The sequence below is a fragment of the Humulus lupulus genome, chromosome 4, assembly GCF_963169125.1.
Source record: "Humulus lupulus chromosome 4, drHumLupu1.1, whole genome shotgun sequence".
NCBI lineage: Eukaryota > Viridiplantae > Streptophyta > Magnoliopsida > Rosales > Cannabaceae > Humulus > Humulus lupulus.
Window position 1 is genome coordinate 23,153,452 of NC_084796.1, and position 14,577 is coordinate 23,168,028.

The following is a 14,577-nucleotide window of genomic DNA, read 5'->3' on the forward strand; positions in this document are numbered from 1 at the left end:
TCTTAAAAAGTTTAATTAATAATCTGGTTTATTGGAGCTTCATATTATAGGTCCATGATCCCCACATCACCTCTATCCTAAACTGTCAATGGTAAGGATGTCAAAATAAAGATTTGTAGAGAGAAGAATTTAATTGCAAATGAGGAATGAATTTTCCAAGTCAAGAAAATAATTATGTGAAAGTTATGGGAAATTGATTAATTATGAATGAATTAATTATTTAACATATGTTAAAATAGATATTGATCATGTTTGGATTAATATAGAGAGAGAGATAAATAATTATTTTATTTATAATAGGATATTTATTTATTTAAAACTGATATTTTAAGATATAGTTAATTTTGAATTAACTGATATTTATTTTAAGATAAATATATTGTCTTAAAAATTAATTAACAAATAAATGAGAAAATTAGGAAAAGCCCTAATGTGGTGCCAAACATGAATATTTCCTATCCATGAGATTTGAATTTTAAATTTTAAATAATTTGTTTATTTAATTATTCTTTTTAAATATGACTCAAATTAAATAATTAAATAAGTTATAACTGATCAAATTTATTTTAAATAAAATAAAGATTAATTAAATTAGTTAATGATCTTTACAAACCTAAAAAGAAGTTATACTTTTCAAGAATATTTTTTTTAGAAGTTTTGACTGTTAGACTCTGTCTCAAAAAAAAAAGAAAGCAATAGATTTTTCTAAACCTTAAAATATATTCACAACATGCTCTCTCTATCAAACCTCACTAGATCTCATGTGTTGAGTACATCTAGTGAGTTCTAAATCAACCCTTTAAATCTTACGTGCCTATACACGTCCTTGTATGTTTGAGGATTGGTATGCAATATCAAGGTCTGAGCTTTCAGAATAAGGATAGGAAGATTGTTGATTTATACAAAAAGATTCGTGGACTTTTGATAGGCTACAAGAGGTCATCTCTAATCTATTTGTGTTTGATTTAATATATCTATATATGTATGATCCTAGCCAGTATTAATAGTGTTTTTAAAAAAAGAACACATTTCGACCATTATATGATCGTGACCACTATATATATGATTTTCATATTTAATACCAATACGCAGATGCCTATGTATTAAGAATAAATAATATTTTTCCCCCGAACTATGACCACTATCTGATCGTGCCCCTTGAATGCTTCGCAATTTTAAAAATTCCTCTTGAACTATACACGTTACCGAAATATGAGACTTCTGTTAGATTTTGTCCCAGGTGGCTAATAGATTGTTGATGTGGCATTTTTTTGTTGATGTGGCAATGGCATGTGTAGAATAATTAGCAATTTTACCCCCTGAACTTTGACCACTACCAAATTGTGCCATTTTTATTAAAAAATTTATTTTTTTAAAATATTAATTAAATCCTTAAAAATTAAAGTCTAACTAGTAACAAATAACTATGTTTTACTTTTTCCCTTATTTCTTTTCTTTTACAATATAATATAAATCTATTTTAGAATGAAAATTTAAAATAAATATTAAAACAAAAAAACTTTTAATTTAAGAGGAAGACGAAGGCTGAAGGGCTTACACAAATAAAAAAATTAATTTAAAAGGAGGAGGACTACGAAGGGGAAAAACTTTGTTTTAGGATTTATTTTTAATTTTTATTTTAAGATATATTTATATTATATTGTAAAGGAAAAGAAAAAGTAAAAAAAAGTAATTTGTTATTAATTATAGTTTCAATTTTTTAATATTGGAAAATTTATTTAATTACTTTGAAACATTTAGTATTTTTTATTTTCTTAATCTTTTAAAATGATTTTTTAAGGATTTTGTTGATGCTCAAAATCTCACCAAGGGGAAATATGAGATCAATGCCATGAAGCCCCCATTTAAACGACATAGATGCCAAGACGCCATGGCCTCGCTCGGCCACGCTCAACCACCCAGACGCGAGACGCCATGGCCTCGCTCGGCCACCCCGATGCGAGACGCCAACGGCCTCGCTAGGCCTCGCTCGGCCAGCCAGGCGCGGACACCCTTGGCCTTGCGCGGCCACGCCCGCACACCAGGTGGCCTCGCGCAGCCACGCCTACACACCAGGTGGCCTCGCGCCCCAGCAGGCCCTCGGCCTCGCGCAGCCACGCCCGCACGCCAGGCGGCCTCGCGCCCCAGCAGGCCCTCGGCCTCGCGCCCCAGTAGGCCCTCGCCCTTGCGCAGCCACACCCGCGCACCAGGCGGCCTCGCGCCCCAGAAGGCAGTCGGCCTCGCACAGCCACGCCCGCACACCAGGTGGCCTCACGAATAGGGGCAGCGTCAGGGGAGCCTCGCCACCAAGGCGCTCGCATGGAAGTCATCTCACTACACACCCATCTGTCAAGGCCCCGTGCCTATCACTTATGCACGCAGGTGACCTCGGGGTGCTTCAGGCACCTCGCATCAAGGACCCGAGAGCCTCGCCTCACGCCATCACCTTTACGCATGCCAAGTGTCCCGTTCCCTATGTCTTGGGGGCCCCGATGCTCAGGGGCCCGGGTGCGAGTTGAGTGGAACGTACTTGTACGATCTTATACTGGGTACGACCCTTAAGACCTTGTACGTCGAAATACGGACTCCCGTACCAGTGGGGGAGTGGGAGTGCTGGAATAAGAGCGTGGCCCGTATGTCTACGGCCAGGAGTCAGAGTCAACACCACTACCACCTGCACCACTATGCCTGCCACCACTCATCAGACATGGGTACGGACAAGTAGTGGAGGCATCCTCCTGACACCTGCCCCTGTACTGGATGTACGACCACAACCTCTGAAGCCACTCTCCTGGCATAGTACTTATGTACCACTTGGTCTCCTGGACCACCATGTACCCAGGGCCATTAGAGCCTACTATAAAATGAACTCTAACCCCACCTGAAAGGGGGTTTGAAGATTTACTGTAGCAAAGGCTTGAGAGTGAAGGAAAGATTGATTTCTCCATTGTTATTTTGTCATTGTTCTTGAGTTATTACTTAGATTTCTACAACTTTTTTTATTGACGATCCTTACTTGATAATTTTTTCCAACACAACTTAGTTGACGAGTTCTCACCGTCAACAGATTTAATTATTATTTTCAAGATAAAAAATAGATTTTCTTACAAAAATAAATAAATTAGTTTTAATAAAAAGGGCACAATTTGGTATTAGTCAAAGTTTAGGGGAAAAATTGATAAAATTATTCTTCACATGGCACAACCACATCAACAGAAAAAATGCCACATCACCAATCTATTAGCAACCTAGGATGAAATATAACAGAAGTCTCATATTTCATTAACATGTATAGTTCGGAGATAATTTTTAACATAGTGAATCATTTGGGGGGGCACAATCATATAGTGGTCATAGTTTAAGGGGCAAAAATGTTATTTATTCATGTATTAACACCCTGAGCATGACCCCAAAATGTCTACAAATGCCTCCAAACATTTTGGGAATGTTTAGATATCTAATTGTATTACTTCAACTTATGTGAAAATCAATAAGGTTTTTGCACCTTGTTCTGTAAACAACTTAACCATTGAATTTAACAAATCTCAACATTTTGTACCGTTGAAAAGATCCATTTGCATTGTACTCAACTTGAAAATTCCACTTATTATGTACAACATGCATACATGTAGTAAATGGGACAAGATTCTAGGCGATCAGAGCATCATATTCCTCCTGCATTGCATGCCTCTAATTGGGATCCTTAAGAGCAGCTAAAGTAGTATAAAGCACTAAGGAAAATTGGGATGAAAAAATATTTAGGCTTGAACACACCTCCCTGAGCTTTAGTACTCATAGGATGAGTGGAAACAAAACTAGGACGATTAACTAAAGGAAACTGAACTTCTAGATCAAGAGCACGACATGAATAACTAAGAGCTTGAGAACAGCAACATCAAATGAATTTGATGATGACTCAAGAAAAATAAGAGAATAAGAAGTAGATTGAGCTACAGGTGGTGGCAAAGAAAAAGAAGCTAAAGGAGAAGGCATATAACTAGCAAGTGATATAATAGGTAAGCACGACACAAGTATATAGGTAGGCTGGGAAGATGAAGAGCACACATTAGGAGAAGTAAAAAAATTTGTTGCACTAAGAAATGTCGACTCATCAAAGACAACATTTTGAGCAATATATACTCTGCCAGACAAATGCAAACATAAGTAACCATTGTGATGATTGTTGTTACCCGTAACGATACATTTGGAGGAGTGGAATGCAAGCTAATTGCAGTTGTAATGCCTCAAATAGGGATAACAAGCACACCCAGACACCCTTAAAAATGATAAATCTCCTGGAGTATTATGAACCATAAAATATGGAGACTAATTTTGCAAAATAGGAGTGGGTAACCTGTTAATAAGACACACAACAACGGTAAAAGCATGCCACCAAAAACTCATGGGCAAGTGAGCTTGAGCAAGCAAAGTAAAATCAATTTCAACAACATGTATGTGTTTCCTTTCAATTTTTCCATTTTTCTCATGTGTATGAGGACATGGGTGTAAAAAATGAATCCTATAGGAGGCATAAATAGGCACAATACTCCGATATTCACCACCCCAGTCAGTTTGCAAACATTTAAGCTTTGTATTGAAAAATCTCCCAGGAAAAACAAGAAATTTTCAAAAAAAGATATTTATCTTCACACTCGACATTCAATGAATAAAACCAAACATAACGAGTAAAGTCATCCAAAAAGGTGATGTAATAGCAATAATCATCAACAGACAAAAGAGGAGATGGGCCTGTAACGCCTCCTAATAAAGACCGTTACACTGTGTAGTTTAAATAGTGCTTAACTCGCTAGCCGAGTCATTTGTTTAAATCATGTAATTAAACTAACCACAAGTCTAGGTACTAAAAATTTCAATTGAAGTAAACAATTTTATTAAAAACGTTCAACTTCCATGCATGGAGTTCCATTGTAATTAAAAGCGGTTACAACCCAAAAACGAATACAACAGCAGACCTAGGTGGCAAAATCCGGATTCAATCCTAGTTCCAACTGGCAACCTCGGCCGTGGCGGACAAGCAGGCCGCATATGTACACTCCACCCTTGAAGCTCTCCAACTCATGGCTGGTCCAACCTTTCCTTTTCTTTAACTGCACCAACTAGCACCTATGAGCCGAGGCTCAACAAGAAAACATAATCATACTTATAAGCAGTACATTGACATATCATATATTTACTACTAACATGCCTAGTAATAATAATCCTACTAATACATGCAATTAACTTAGCTGAGTGGCTACAAAGCCACACTAAAGCCCATCTCCATCTTTCATACAACCGACCCTAAAGCTGGCCAAGAGGGTGTAATGCTAACATTTTCGGCGACCTTAGAAGCATTCAAACGTATATCTCGCTTCTAGATTGGCTTAACCCTAACGGTCAACATTTGACACGTTACTGCCGCCCTCAACTCCTGGGTCGAGCCTTTAAACTCTCGACTAATAAGCTGAGTGCATCGGCCTTTGACTAGTAATTCAATTCCTGTATAGTTCAACTGTAAGCTGAGTCCTTTAACTTTCAACTGACAAGTCGAGTGCTTTACCTTTAACTAATAAGTCAAATCTTTGTTTTTCGACTAGTAAGTCGCATTTGTAACCTTCGACTGATAAGTTCTTTTCATCCTTTGACTGATAAGTCAAGTTTTTCAATCTTCGACTGATAAGTTGAATCTTTTAACCTTCGACTGATAAGTCGAGTCTGTAGATCATGTTATAACCTTGACTATTAAGCCAGGCCCTTTATCAGATAATATGGACAAATCTTCAGCTTAAGTTGAACTTTCCCAATCATATATACAGATTAACAACCACAAGATTACACAAGTGTGTATCACACTCCTTTTTATTTGTATGGAATTTGAGCCAGTCAAGTGCGTGTCGCACTCTCTTTCCATTTGTTTGGCATCCGAGCTAGCCAAGTGCATGTTAAACTCCTAGGGTGGCCCAGCCATGGTGGCCTGCACTCCACGTGCATAGTGCCAATCTCAGCTCATAGACCGAGTCCTACTGATCCTCGACTCATAAATCGGGCCTCACTAGCCTTAGACTTATAAGTCCAAACTTTAAGACCCTCGGCTTATAAGACGAGTCTCTAAAAATCCAACGTACCCTCGACTAATAATTCGATCTCCAGCTAATCACCTTAGTAATCCCCCGGTTTATAAACCGAGCTCTATAGTCACAAAAAATAATCACCTATCTCATTTATTATACGTAGATACAAATACAACGTATTATAAAACACTCAAACAACATACATAGGCATAATCATAATCATGCGCATTTAAGTGTGCTTAACTAGACATTCACAAACATAATTATAATCATGTTCATCAACAGGGCCAAAGCCTTAATCATATCTGTATTTAACCACCAAGCTAAGCCCTAATCACACAATCACATACTGGGTGCGGTTTTCTTACCTTCGATCCGAATGCAAGTTACTAGCGATGCCCTTTGAGTACGATTCCTGATCCGAGCCCTTAGCATTGACCTAGCCACAACCAATAATAAAGAATTCCATCAACAATGAATGATTACAGGCTTTCAGATCGAGTTCTAGCCTCTGAAACATCAAATTCCACCCAGCACGGGAGTAGAATCGATCCCGAGCCCAAAAGGTTAAGTCCCAAATGTAATGACCCACTAATCTAGACTTTTTTGGACCATTAACGAAACTATACATAAACTTACATTTTTACAAAAATACCATAATTTTATTGAGTAACTTGTAAAATAAGAGTTACTTACAAATAAATACTAAGAAGGATATGGGATCCCATTGTCTTTAAAAACAAAACATGATTTAAATGAAAAGAATTACATAAGAAATGCGGAAAATACATATAAAACCATAAAAGATAAAATGAGACTACATCCTCGAATCGAATAACGCTCGGCCCCTTGACTCCATTCACCATCGATACACATCCTCTAAGCGTCACGAATCTTACCACCTCTAAAGCTATTTTCCTGCACATAAAACAAAAAGGAATGAGCCTAATGCCCAGCAAGGAAAATCTAACACATAGTCATACACATAAATTTTATAATAAACGTAAAGACATATCATAACACTTATTACATACACTTATTATAATGGCCATTATTACTTGGGGTCCCATAGACTAAACAAGCTTATGCCCATGACATTAGTGGGGTCCTACTAGCTAAGTAGGCATATGCCCATAATCTTTTTGGGGTCTTGTTAGTCAAATAGGGCATAATCCCAAGCCTACAAACATACACATTTATATCATATTCATAACATATACATAAGATAACATAAGCAATACACATATAGATTCTATCCTATTTTCCTTACCAAAGTTACCGGGATATGTTGGACTGAGTTGGGACTTTTGGAACACTCCTAAAACCATAATGAACAAGAGTGAGTCTAAAGAAGGAAAAGAGATGAAAAGGAATGGGAAGACTAAACCATTGAAAGTCACACTTACCAAACTTATGTGCTCAAGAGCTTAGATTCCCTAACCAAAATAAGAATGAGGTTAGGAAACTGAGTAGAAGACTAAGAGAAAGGAAACATAACATAAATCAAATGAACTAGAGTTTTAGTTTACCTCAAAGACCAATCTACACCACAACCGAAATACTATAGAATCTCACTTCCCAAAGTGTTTGATAAGCTTAAGATGATTAAGCTTATGATTTTCCCACCCAAGTGTTTAACTCTCACACTCTCCTAGCACTTCCAGCTTCTGAACTTAAAAAGGTGAATAATGGCTGGGTACTAGGTCCTATTTATAGAGTTTGGGAATGAAAATATCTTGATTTTACTTGAATAAAAATAATGGCTTTTTAGGTGAAAATCATTTGAATAATCGTTCAGCAGAGGCTGAAGACTCGTTCAAAAGATGCTGGACTTATGAAGGAGTTTGAATGGCTGAAAGGAAAAGAATTCAAAAGTGTTTGAAAACATGCTGGTGGAGGCGATATATCGCCCCCTGTAGGCGATATATCGCCTGGACCACTGTTCCCGAGGCGACCGTGCATCGATTAGTGTTTTCCGTATCTACGTGCTACGATATATCGGCACACGCTGAATATTTAAACACGAAATTACACATTTTTAGCTAAGTTTGAATGGAGTAAACAGCCTTGACTAAGCCCTCAACGTATTCAAAGCTGCTGACTGACCCTATAACATTCAAACTGTACTCCTTATTAAATTTAATCCTCAAAAATACTTAATCCTTAATCACCATTCATAACATGTGCTTAAAATCCTATTGGTTGATATCTAAACCTTATAATATAATAAATATAATCCTTAATATCAATCATATTAATCCATCTTTGGTTAAAATTAATATTCTTAAACTATAGGTTAAACTTAGAAAATCTATAAGTACTACTATGAGTGTCCAAATAATTCCCGGTCTGAACCAAAAATCCACAGTCAGAAAGATAACACTATACATACTATAATACTACTAAATAATTAGCTAAGTAAAGTTCTTGGACTCTACACCAAACCCAAAACATACTCAAGGCCAAAAATCCCCTTAAGGGCCGTGGCCCTATGGACCCATGTTGCGGCCCACCTCTAATCAGAGGATTAACCTCCCTAAAAACCAGACATGCGTCGCGGCCCTTCCCCTGTGGCCCCGCAGTCCGCCCTTGCCTCTAAACCAACCTGTCTCCCATTTTTCCCTTAGAGGGTCGCGACATACCAAGAACAGAGCCGCGGTCCAACCCTTCAAACCCATAATTTTTTTTGCTTTTTCCTTAGCCAAACCCAACTAGAAACCACCTAATTATATCCCAATCTTTCAATTCAATCCCTATAATCAACGTAATCCTTTTCAGCAGCAGAACCTAGCAATTACTAGATTAAAAACTCATCAATACTTCAGAATTCACCCTCCAAACTATTAAGCATGCAAACACTTAAACTTCAAACAAAACTACAAAATTTCCAAGAACCAAATCAAGTTTTAAGCTCTTACCTCAAAGATAAAATCACCCTGAATTGAATCCCCAACTCAGCCAATCTACCCCTTCAATTTCCTAAGCTTGGCCCTCCAATTTTCCTCAAAATTCCTCCCAAGCTTCAAGAGACAGAGAGAAAATGAGAGAGAGAAAGAATGATGTTGCTGAGAGTTTTCCTTTTGATTTCCTAAGCCATCTCAAAGGTTCCTAGCCAACCAAGTCACATATGTGGCCAGAAATGACCAATCTGCCCCTTTGCCCTTAGCCTATTCTACACACACTCCCAAGGGAAATTTTGTCCTTTGTCTCGTACCCCACTACTCACAATTTACATCCTATAATTCCCATTACTTCCAATGTTCTCACATGATTACAAATAATTTCCCATTACCCAGTAATCTACTAAATCACTAGAATACCCCTGAGTTCACCCCGAGCCGGATATTAAACCCCGTTGTGACTCTTCCGCTAACTTGCTCACCAGAATCGCCTCGCGTCGAGTAGCCTAAATATATCCACATAATAATGTGGTCTCAATCACACACACGCATAATTAATATTTGTAAACATGCAAGCATAATTATATTATAATATAATTCACATAACAACATGCTCATACTATATTAACACATAATTAATGCAATTATTGCCTCTCGGCCCCCTAATCAAGGCACTAAGCCATATTAGGGAATTTGGGATGTTACAGTGCCCCAAAGATAATAATTTACCATTTGAAGAGGAGACAAAGATCTAGTTTCAGAACTAGAAAAAGGAAGCCAATGGGACTTTCCATATTGACAAAATTTACAAAATTGTAAATGAGGTGATAGTTTGGCACAATTATTACAAGTTGTAGCAACATCGTGGAGGAACTTATTAGAAGGATGCCCCAATCTATAATGCCACAAATCAGTTGAAATTGGCTTATTACAGGAAAAATTATAACATGAAACATAGGAAGCGGGCACATTGAATGGATAAGCACTCATTGATGTGGCACCAAGCTTACTGATATCCAACTGAGCTCATCCTTATGTGCTTCTTGAAGAAGTCACCACAAAAATTGAAGCTTTTGCCGGCGCATATTTTTTCTAGAAGAAGTACATATATATCTTCGGAAAATGTCAAAAACACTTTGTTGGTGCAACTTTGCGCCGACAAAAGTTGCTAGTGATATTTCATCGTTGAATGATGTCTTGCTGACGCTTTATGAAAGACGTCGGCAAAGCTCACAATACTGGTGGTTTTCCATGCCGACAATAGCCAACAAGCCGGTAAAAGTGCGTCGGATATTGGATTGGCTGCCCTTTTAACCTACGGTATTACAAATTTCACCGACAATGTTTCTTGTTGTTAAACCAATTTTTGTTGGCGAATGAAATAACGCGTTGGCAAAATGATGTCGTTTTAATACTTGTGCCGACACTTGAGGAAGTGCTGACAAAGGTCCTGTGTTTTTTTAATTTATATTTATTTATTTATATAATTTCTTTTTCCCATATTTTTAATTAATATTTTTTTTTATATAATTTAGTTTTCCCATATTTTTATATTTATTTATTAATTGATAATGAATTGAAATTCAAATCAAAATAACTAAACTTAATTAACATTAATTAAGAATTCAAAAGTTTAAATATTAGTTTTTTAGTACAAACAATTAAATGCGATATTTAAGAAGTTCAGTATAGACAAATAACACACAATTACAATTAATAAACTTATAATTATCAAGTTCAACACAAATAAGAAATATACTAGAACCTAGAGTCGAGTGGTACCAACATCATCATCATCAAGATCATCCAGAGTATGAGGTGGTGGAGCTGGTGCCTGAAAGAACTATTGAGGATACTGGGGATGCAGGGGCGAAGATTGTCCAGGGTTCTATTGTGACCACAAATTAGTCATTTGAGTCATCCAGGCTTGTTGTGTCTGAAAAATAACTCTGAAATTTCCCCTGTTCTTGCCTTCTTTGTTCCTCTTGTTGCCTCCACCATTCCTCATGTTGCCTTTGTTATTCCTCAAGTTCTTAGCGAAGTTGAACAATTTCTTCTGGATTATATTGCATCTTACTGGAGCTTGAAATAGAAGAGATACTAGTAGCTCATTTTCCACCAATAGCCTTCAGTCTGGGTTTTGTTGTGACCAAAAATTAGCCATTTAAGCCATCCAGGCTTGTTGTGTCTGAAAATAACTCTGAAATTTCCCCTATTCTTGCTTTCGTTGTTCCTCTTGTTTCCTTCACCATTCCACCTGTTGCCTCTGTTGTTCCTCAAGTTGTTCGCAAAGTTGAACAATTTCTTCTGGGTTATATTGCGTCTGATTGGAGCTCGAACCAAAAGAGATACCACTCACTTGTTTTCCACCAATAGACTTCAGACTTGGTTGTTGGATATATCCTCTCACTTAGTATCTCTGTCATAATGTGTAGGTCTTGAGGAGCAGAGGTTGGTAAAGCAACATACTCAGTAGTCGCCACTCGCTGAGAATTACGAATCTGACACATCTCCTCCTAGTAGTCAAAATAAAATTTGAAATCAAGTTAGAAATATAGATAAATAATAATTTAAGTACTAAAAATTATTTAGATAATTGTTAATGAATCTAACTTACATATTTATTTTTGCTAAACTCATTTCGCCAATTTTCACATTTGTGATTTAGTTTTTCGAAGGTGTCAATAATACTTGGAAGCTCTCTAGTCTCTGAATTAGCCTAGATAATAATTAGTGTAATTAGAATAATGATAATATATAGATGTAGTTATTAAAAGAATAGATATTAAAATAAGTTACATGATCATGAAGTAGAGCTACAGTAGACTTTGATCCTCATCCTCCTTCTATTGACATTTTGCTCAGATTTGCATCATTTTGATTAGAAAGTTTCCTCCATACAAGATTATAAAATTTATCGAGGATTTTCTTTTAAGAGAGAACTCTTACTTGCTATCTCAGCACCCATACCATCAATGTTTTTCTTCCATACCTTCTTCAAATTGGCCCTATAATCTCGAAGATGCTTACTTGCTATAAGGAACTAAGATAACTGGCCACATGCTGTATGAGTTGATCATATTGCCAAACAGATTGAATCCATCATAAGCCAACCCTGGTCTTGAATTTCTTGGTTCGGCTGCAAAAGACGGATATAGGTTATCAAATTCTTTCCATTCTTCACCATCCATAGGATGCCTAAACACACCATCTTTTTTGGGTCTCTTAGAGTAATGCCACCACATATCCTCTGCTAGATGTCTAGAAATGTAGAGGTTCTTCAATCTCGGGGTGACCAAAAAGTACCGCAGAACTTTATGATGAGTCTTTTTCTCTTTACCACAGTGGTTTTGCTATCTACTTTCCCCATTATTGTCTTCCCATCAACTTTAGCCTTATTTCGCCGGCATTGCACCCTTTTTCTGGCGCATATTTGCGCCAGTAGAACATGGAAGTTTTCCAAACACAAACATCATTTTGCCAGCGCTAGAATGCATGATGCGTCGGTGAAAGTGGCTTTTCTGGCACATAGAAATAAAAGCGCCGACAAAAGCCTACTTTCTTGTAGTGAGTACCTTCTTCGAACTCAGATCCTTGATTAGAAAATAATCTGAGTAAAACTCAGCAACAACATTATTATAACAAGTGAATTTAAAAACACTGATCATAATTTTAGTTATATTTTGAACAAGAAGAATGTTATTCAAGAGTAAAGGCTTACAATGATTTTGTTCAAACACAGATGAACCAATGTGAGAATTAGGATAGAGATTACTGTTGACCCTTGATTTGGTCAACAACACGGAGTCAAATAAACAACAAAGAACAAAAAGGAAATCAAGAAGAGAATCAAATGGGAAGAAAGTGACACAATCGATTTATAGTGGTTTGGCCCCAACTAGATGGTAATGACCTACGTCCACTTAGTGTTCTTATTGATATTGAATCCCAATACTGTGATCAAAGAACTAGGGTTCTTGAGTTTCACAAGCCTTAGGAGAATTACAATTTCTGGTGGATAGTCACACTATGCTTTTCTCTCTGAATACAAAGATTAAAAGTGCCAAAGTCCCTTCCTTGAGCCCTCTCATTCTTATTTATAGGCTCAAGGGGGTTACATGGGCTAATGGGCCTTAATTACAATTAAGATCAGCATATCAAGGTAATAAAAGGAAATATAATGAATATAATTATTACAAGATTGTGTATCTCAAAGGAAGTAAATGGAAACATGTGATCAGACTGGTCGCACTTAACTGCGAGACTTGACAAACCAACAATTATCTGGTCCATGTTCGAACAGGATCCCCTCACTCAAAACTGCCACGTGCCAACCACGTGCAAGAAATCCTTGCCACATCATCAGGAGTAATTTTTGGGTAAACATTTTCCCCCCAAGTATATTTTACTGCGACCAGTATAAAGTAAACTTAAGAGATTGACTTTTCGCATGCCCCAATAAATCTGTCAGAGTCGTCCTTGCCTTCTCAAAAAAGACAACTAATCATGTCCTTTCAGTTTCCCCAAAAGTTTTCTGATGGCTATTGCATTTCCCCATGCTTTGAAAATTTACTCCCATTATTACCTCTTTTACAGTGCCACGATCAATATAAATAACCCATTCTTTTTACTTTTCACTTTCTACCAATCTTCTCTTCCTTAAGAACTTTGAAGAACTTTACACTCAGAACCCAGAAGACCCAAACGGTTCCAACGATTCACGGAGTTTCTGCCCAGCCATTCTACGTCTCGGGAATTTGCATTCATTTTCATCCAAGTAAGCTTCTTGAATTTATTCGTCTCTGAGATGCCATGCTATGTTTAGTTTCTAGTTTGTTTCAAACTTTGATTTCTTGAAAAATTTTCATTGGGGTAAATGGGTATACTGATCAGTGTTCAATATGGTAGGAAAAAGACACTTTGTTGGGGTTAGGAATCAGTTTGGTAGTCAGGATAATTAACTTAGGGCGTAAAATCGAAGTAGAAATTCAATTTTTAAGCCTGTAGAAAAACTGGTTTTTTCCCACCCCTTCAGAGTCGAAAAAGTTTTTCCTGAACCTTTTCACTTCTACTTTTTGATCCGTTTTCCAAACTGTTTGCATAGGATTTAGTGTTTCAGTTAGAATGCTGCTGATCGTATAAAAGCTTAACTTTTATACACGAGCAACGTTATTCCAACTCTTAACACTTTTTTTTCTTTTGGGCTGTATATTCTCATCTCCCCTTTTCTGTTCGCAGATTTTCATGCAAGATCCATGGGGAGGTGAGAGGCCTATCGACGACGACCTGCTTGCCCAGATGCTCGTGGATGAAGAACAACCGTCTTTACTCATACTGGAGATTCCTTTTTCCCGTACCCCATCTAATAGACCTTCGACCAGTCCATCAAACATGGGTAGAGTGAAATCCACTTCCCAGAAAAAGAAACCAACCAAACCTTTTGTAAATCAGCCTGCTCATCGGGCTGAAATTCCTTCGACCAGTGGTAGAGCCGAAACCACTGATCATGAAATCCAAACACAGGCCAAACCCTGGGACGTCTTTCGACCAGGTGCCGAAAGGTACGTTGCGCCTTCTAGCCAAATCACTTCTAGGATTTTAACCAA